This window comes from Rhinopithecus roxellana, chromosome 8, assembly GCF_007565055.1.
Source record: "Rhinopithecus roxellana isolate Shanxi Qingling chromosome 8, ASM756505v1, whole genome shotgun sequence".
Taxonomy (NCBI): domain Eukaryota; kingdom Metazoa; phylum Chordata; class Mammalia; order Primates; family Cercopithecidae; genus Rhinopithecus; species Rhinopithecus roxellana.
The window spans coordinates 14,567,862-14,573,861 of record NC_044556.1 but is presented as its reverse complement, the minus strand read 5'-3'; positions in this window follow the sequence as shown (position 1 = coordinate 14,573,861).

The following is a 6,000-nucleotide window of genomic DNA, read 5'->3' as shown; positions in this document are numbered from 1 at the left end:
GGGCGCCTGCCTCCTGATTGGCCGGCGCTGTGGCGGGAAGCGAGAAAGAGGGTGGGGGGCGCCCCCTCCTCTGTCCACGGCGCCTCCGCCCAGCGGGCCACGGCTCCGCCTAGCCCTGCGCGCTCTGCTGGGCGCGCCCAGCGTGCAAAGGGTCTGCGTGGCAGGGCCTGGTCACCCCCCGCACGTGGGCCCCCCCAGGAGCCTTGGGGACCCCCAGGTTACAGACCCCCTGACCTCTTAAGTCCAAGTCCGTTCGCAGGCCCCCAGTCGCACGCATTGACCAGTAGGTCTAAGAAGGCCGGAATCAATGTGTAAATACTGCGAGGGAATGTGGGGGGCCCCTAGGAGACCACCTGCACCCCGATGGCTCGCCTAATCGCCCCAAGCCCCACTGCCTGGCGTCAGGGCCTGCCAGGGCTCTCCACCCTACCCACCCGCAGGGCTTGTTTGCTGTCTTTTCCCGCCTCGTTTTCCCGCCTTCTCCAGGCTGTCCAGGCGGGCAGGGCTGCCCTGCCCCCTCCGCCCTGTCTATTCCACTCTGACCAGTCCTGGCGGGCACACAAGTGACCTGTGCTGGACACCTACAAAGCAGCCGGACAGGTTGCTCAGAGCTGCAGAACCCAGGGGTGTACGTGGCAGACCCAGTTGGTGGTCTCAGGGAGGAAAAATTCCTATCTGGGGGAGACTGGCAAGAAATGAATAAATAAAGCAGATAATTTGAGATGATTCCTTATAGCAGAGTGACCAGCAGCCATGAGTTGGGAGGCGGGGAAAGAGGATACTCTCTCACTGGGGCCATTGCGGTGGGCCTCTCAGAGAAGATGACATTTGAGCTGGGATCGGAGATGAGACTCCAAGGACAGATGGGTCTAGGAGGGAAGGTCAAACCCAGAGGCCGGAAAAGGCTTAGAGGTGTCCAGGGAGCAGGAAGGGGCTGGTGTGGTTGGAGCCCACTGAGCAAAGGGGAGGGGGAGTTGAGGTCTGAGGGGTGATACGTAATACCTTGAAGGCCACCGGGGAGGACTTTGGTCTTTCTCTTGAGAGCTGTGAGCAGAAAAACGTTGAGTTCCCACTTAGCTTTTTATAGTTTCTTCATCACTCTATTATCTCCTCTATCTGGTCAGTGGGACTTCTGCTATGTCCCTATATAGGAGACAGATCATGGCCCCCAAAGATATGTGTCTCTAGACCCCCACGTCCTCATCCCCAGGATCTGTGAATACAGTGCCTTACACAGCTAAAAGGACTTTGCAACTTTGCAGGTGTGATTCAGTTAATGATTTTGAGTTGGGGAGCGTCGCCTGGGTGATCCAGGTGGGCACAATGTCCTTAAAAGGTCCTAATTGAAAGAGGGATACAAAAAGGTCAAAGTCAAAGGAGATGGGAAAGTGGAAGCAGGCTTTACAATGATCAGGCCGAGGGCTGGGCGCCTGGACTCACACCTGTAATCCCAGCACTTGGGGAGGCCAAGAAAGGCGGATCGCCTGAGATCAGGAGTTCGAGACCAGCCTGACTAACATGGAGAAACCCTGTTTCTACTAAAAATACAAAATTAGGCCAGGCGCGGTGGCTCAAGCCTGTAATCCCAGCACTTTGGGAGGCCGAGACGGGCGGATCACGAGGTCAGGAGATCGAGACCATCCTGGCTAACACGGTGAAACCCCGTCTCTACTAAAAATACAAAAACTAGCCGGGCGAGGTGGCGGGCGCCTGTAGTCCCAGCTACTCGGGAGGCTGAGGCAGGAGAATGGTGTAAACCCGGGAGGCGGAGCTTGCAGTGAGCTGAGATCCGGCCACTGCACTCCAGCCCGGGCGACAGAGCGAGACTCCGCCTCAAAAAAAATAAATAAATAAAATAAAAATAAAAATAAAAATACAAAATTAGCCTGGCGTGGTGGCGCGTGCCTGTAATCCCAGCTACTCGGGAGCCTGAGGCAGGAGAATCACTTGAACCCAGGAGGTGGAGGTTGCAGTGAACTGATATCACGCCATTGCACTCCAGCCTGGGCAACAAAAGCAAAACTCAGTCTCACAAAAAAAAAAAAAGATCAGGCCAAGAGGCAAGGAAGATGGGCAGCTTCCGGTGGCTAGAAAAAGCAGTAAAGACTCCTAGAACCCGCCCTGCCCCTAAAATTTATTTCAGACTTCTGACCTCCCAACCTGTAAGATGATAAATATGTGGGGCGGGCGCGGTGGCTCACACCTGTAATCCTAGCACTTCGGGAGGCCGAGACAGGCAGATAACTGGAGGTCAGGAGTTCCAGACCAGCCTGGTCAACATGGTGAAACCCTGTCTCTACTAAAAACGCAAAAATTAGCCAGGTGTGGTAGCGGGCGCCTGTAATCCCAGCTACTTGGGAAGCTGAGGCAGAAAATTGCTTGAATCCAGGAGGCGGAAGTCACAGTGAGCCTAGATTGTGCCACTGCACTCCAGCCTGGGTGACAGAGCAAGACTGTGTCTCAAAAAAAAAAAAATTAGCTGGGCAGGGTAGTGTGTGCCTATAATCCCAGACACTCAGGAGCTTGAGGCAGGAGAATCACTTGAACCCAGGAGGCAGAGGTTGCAGTGAGCCGAGATCAAGCCACTGTACTCTGCCCGGGTGACAGAGCGAGACTCTATCTCCAAATAAATAAATGTGTGGTTTGCAGCCACTGAGTTTGTAGTCCTTTGTCATAGCCTTGGGAAGCTCCTGCATTCTAATCCACAATGTCCAGATGGTGCTGTTCACTGTCTCCAACCTCAGTACACAATTAACACTACTGCACACAATTCTGGACCCTCAGCCATCAGCCAGGTAGAACCCACACAACAGGTATGAGCAGGCCCACCTGAGGGTGTGAGACGGCTTGAGCTCTTCCAAAATCATAGCACCTGCTGCAGGAACCGGGCCCAGTTCTGTCAGGACACATCATCTGTTTGTAGTGCTGTTGTGAAAACTCAAGATGGATGAAAGAGGGAACACATTTTTCTTTTTTTCTCTCTCTCTCTTTCTTTCTCTTTTTGAGATGGAGTCTTGCTTTGGTGCCCAGCCTGCAGTTCAGTGGTACCATCTTGGCTCTCTGCAACCTCCACCTCCTGAGTTCAAGCAATTCTTCTGCCTCAGCCTCCCCAGTAGCTGGAGCTAGAGGTCCGCATCACCAAGCCCGGCTAATTTTTGTATTTTTAGTAGAGATGGTGTTTCACCCATGTTGGCCAGGCTGGTCTCAAACTCCTGACCTTGGGTGATCTGCCCGCCTGGACCTCCCAAACTGCTGGGATTGCAGGCGTGAGCCACTGTGACTGACCGGGAATAGGTTTTTCATGTACACGTGGTGAGGGGTATAGCCCAAGCACCTTGGCTAGTGGTCGTTAAGTATCACAGAGGAGGTATCTAGCTCTCCCTGCAGTAAAGATACTAAGGGCTGTTGATTGAGGGCTCCAGTTCCCTAGTCATCTTGAGAAAATAAATTTTTTTTTTTTTTTTTTTTTTTGAGACGGAGTCTCGCTCTGTCGCCCGGGCTGGAGTGCAGTGGTGGGATCTCAGCTCACTGCAACCTCCGCCTCCCAGGTTTACGCCATTCTCCTGCCTCAGCCTCCTGAGTAGCTGGGACTACAGGCACCTGCCACCTAGGCCTGCTAGTTTTTTGTATTTTTTAGTAGATACGGGGGTTTCACCGTGTTAGCCAGGATGGTCTTGATCTCCTGACCTCGTGATCCACCCATCTCGCCCTCCCAAAGTGCTGGGATTACAGGCTTGAGCCACCGCGCCCGGCCGAGAAAATCAAAATTTCTTAAATTTGCTCAGGTTCATAATTGCCCAGCCGGGTGCGGTGGCTCACACCTGTAATCCCAGCACTTTGGGAGGCTGAGGAGGGCTGATCTCTTGTGTCTGGGAGTTTGAGACCAGCCTGGGCAACATAGTGAGACCCTTTCACTACATAACATAAAAATGAATTAGCCAGGCATGGTGTGCACCTGTAGTTCCAGTTACTCAGGAGGCTGATGCAGGAGAATCTCTTGAGCCCAGTAGATCAAGGCTGCAGGGAGCCATGATTGCGCCACTACACTCCAGCCTGGGTGACAGAACAAGACTCTGTCTCAAAAAATAGTAATAATTGCTATTTTAAAACATGAGTAACAAACTATTCCAGGCATCTCAGAAGAAAAAGCTCACAAGCCACTTAGAGCAGGGGTGTCTAATCTTTTGGCTTCCCTGGACCACATTGGAAGAATAATTGTCTTGGGCCACACAGAAAATACACTAACACTGGCCAGGCACAGTGGCTTATGCCTGTAATCCCAGCACTTTGGGAGGCCGAGGCAGGCGGATCACCTGAGGTCAGGAGTTCGAGACCAGCCTGGCCAACATGGTAAAACCCCGTCTCTACTAAAAATACAAAAATTAGCCGGGTGTGGTGGTGTGTGCCTGTAATCCCAGCTACTCAGGAGGCTGAGGCAGGAGAATGATTTGAACCCAGGAGGCGGAGGTTACAGTGAGCCGAGATTGCACCACTGCACTCCAGCCTAAACTCCATCTCAATAAATAAATAAATAAACAAACAACTAACTAACACTAACAATACCTGATGAGCTACAAAAAAAAATTGCAAAAAAATCTCCTAATGTTTTAAGAAAGTTTACGAATTTGTGTTGAGCCATATTCCATCGTGGGCCACATGTGACCTGTGGGTCAGGAGTTGGACACGCTTGACTTGGGGAAAGAAGAGGCCAATGCCCGCAAAAGCTATCACATAAAATAATGCAAGATACAGCCAAGACAAGAAATAAGGCCTGCCAGGCTAGAGAATGGGTACTTCCTAGCCCCTCCTATGATTCAATGTCCCTCCCTCTTAGGTACCAGCCCACGTGCAAATCAGGTGACAGGAATAACTGCTAGAGTGCAAAGGGCCTCAGTTTCCCTGTTGCAAAATGATACATTCTCAGAGGGCATTAAGTCATTCAACAAACTTTTATTGATTCAAGCCCCACCCCACACCCCTGTCTGAGCCAGATCCTGCCTGAGTCATGCAGACATTGGTGGGTACAAAGTTCACTTAGACAAGGTCTCACCCTGGAAGGACTTCCCATCCAACGGGGCAGAGGCAGGCATAAAGAGAAATGTCGACCGGGCGTGGTAGCTCACACCTATAACCCCAGCACTTTGGGAGGTGGAGCGAGGTGGATGGAACATGAGGTCAAGAGTTCAAGACCAGCCTGGCCAAGGTGGTGAAACCCTGTCTCTACTAAAAATACAAAAATTGGCCAGGTGCGGAGGCTCATGCCTATAATCCCAGCACTTTGGGAGGCCGAGATGGGCAGATCACGAGGTCAGGAGATTGAGACCAGCCTGGCTAACACAGTAAAACCCTGTCTCTACTAAAAATACAAAAATTTAGCCAGGCATTGTGGCAGATGCCTGTAGTCCCAGCTACTCGGGAGGCTGAGGCAGGAGAATAGCATGAACCCGGCAGGCGGAGCTTGCAGTGAGCCGAGATCGCGCCACTGCACTCCAGCCTGGGCCACAGAGCAAGACTCTGTCTCAAAAAAAAAAAAGGCCGGGCGCGGTGGCTCAAGCCTGTAATCCCAGCACTTTGGGAGGCCAAGACGGGTGGATCACAAGGTCAGGAGATCGAGACCATCCTGGTCTACACGGTGAAACCCCGTCTCTACTAAAAAATACAAAAAACTAGCCGGGCGAGATGGCCTGTAGTCCCAGCTACTTGGGAGGCTGAGGCAGGAGAATGGCGTAAACCTGGGAGGCGGAGCTTGCAGTGAGCCAAGATCGCGCCACTGCACTCCAGCCTGGGCGACAGAGCTAGACTCCGTCTCAAAAAAAAAAAAAGAAAAAAAAAAAATTAGCTGGGCGCGGAGGCAGGCGCCTGTAACCCCCACGCCCATGATCCCAGCTACTTGGGAGGCTGAGGCAGGAGAATCACTTGAACCAGGGGGCCGGAGGGTGCAGTGAGCCGAGATCACGCCACTGCACCCAGCCTGGATGACAGAGTGAAACTTCGTCTCAA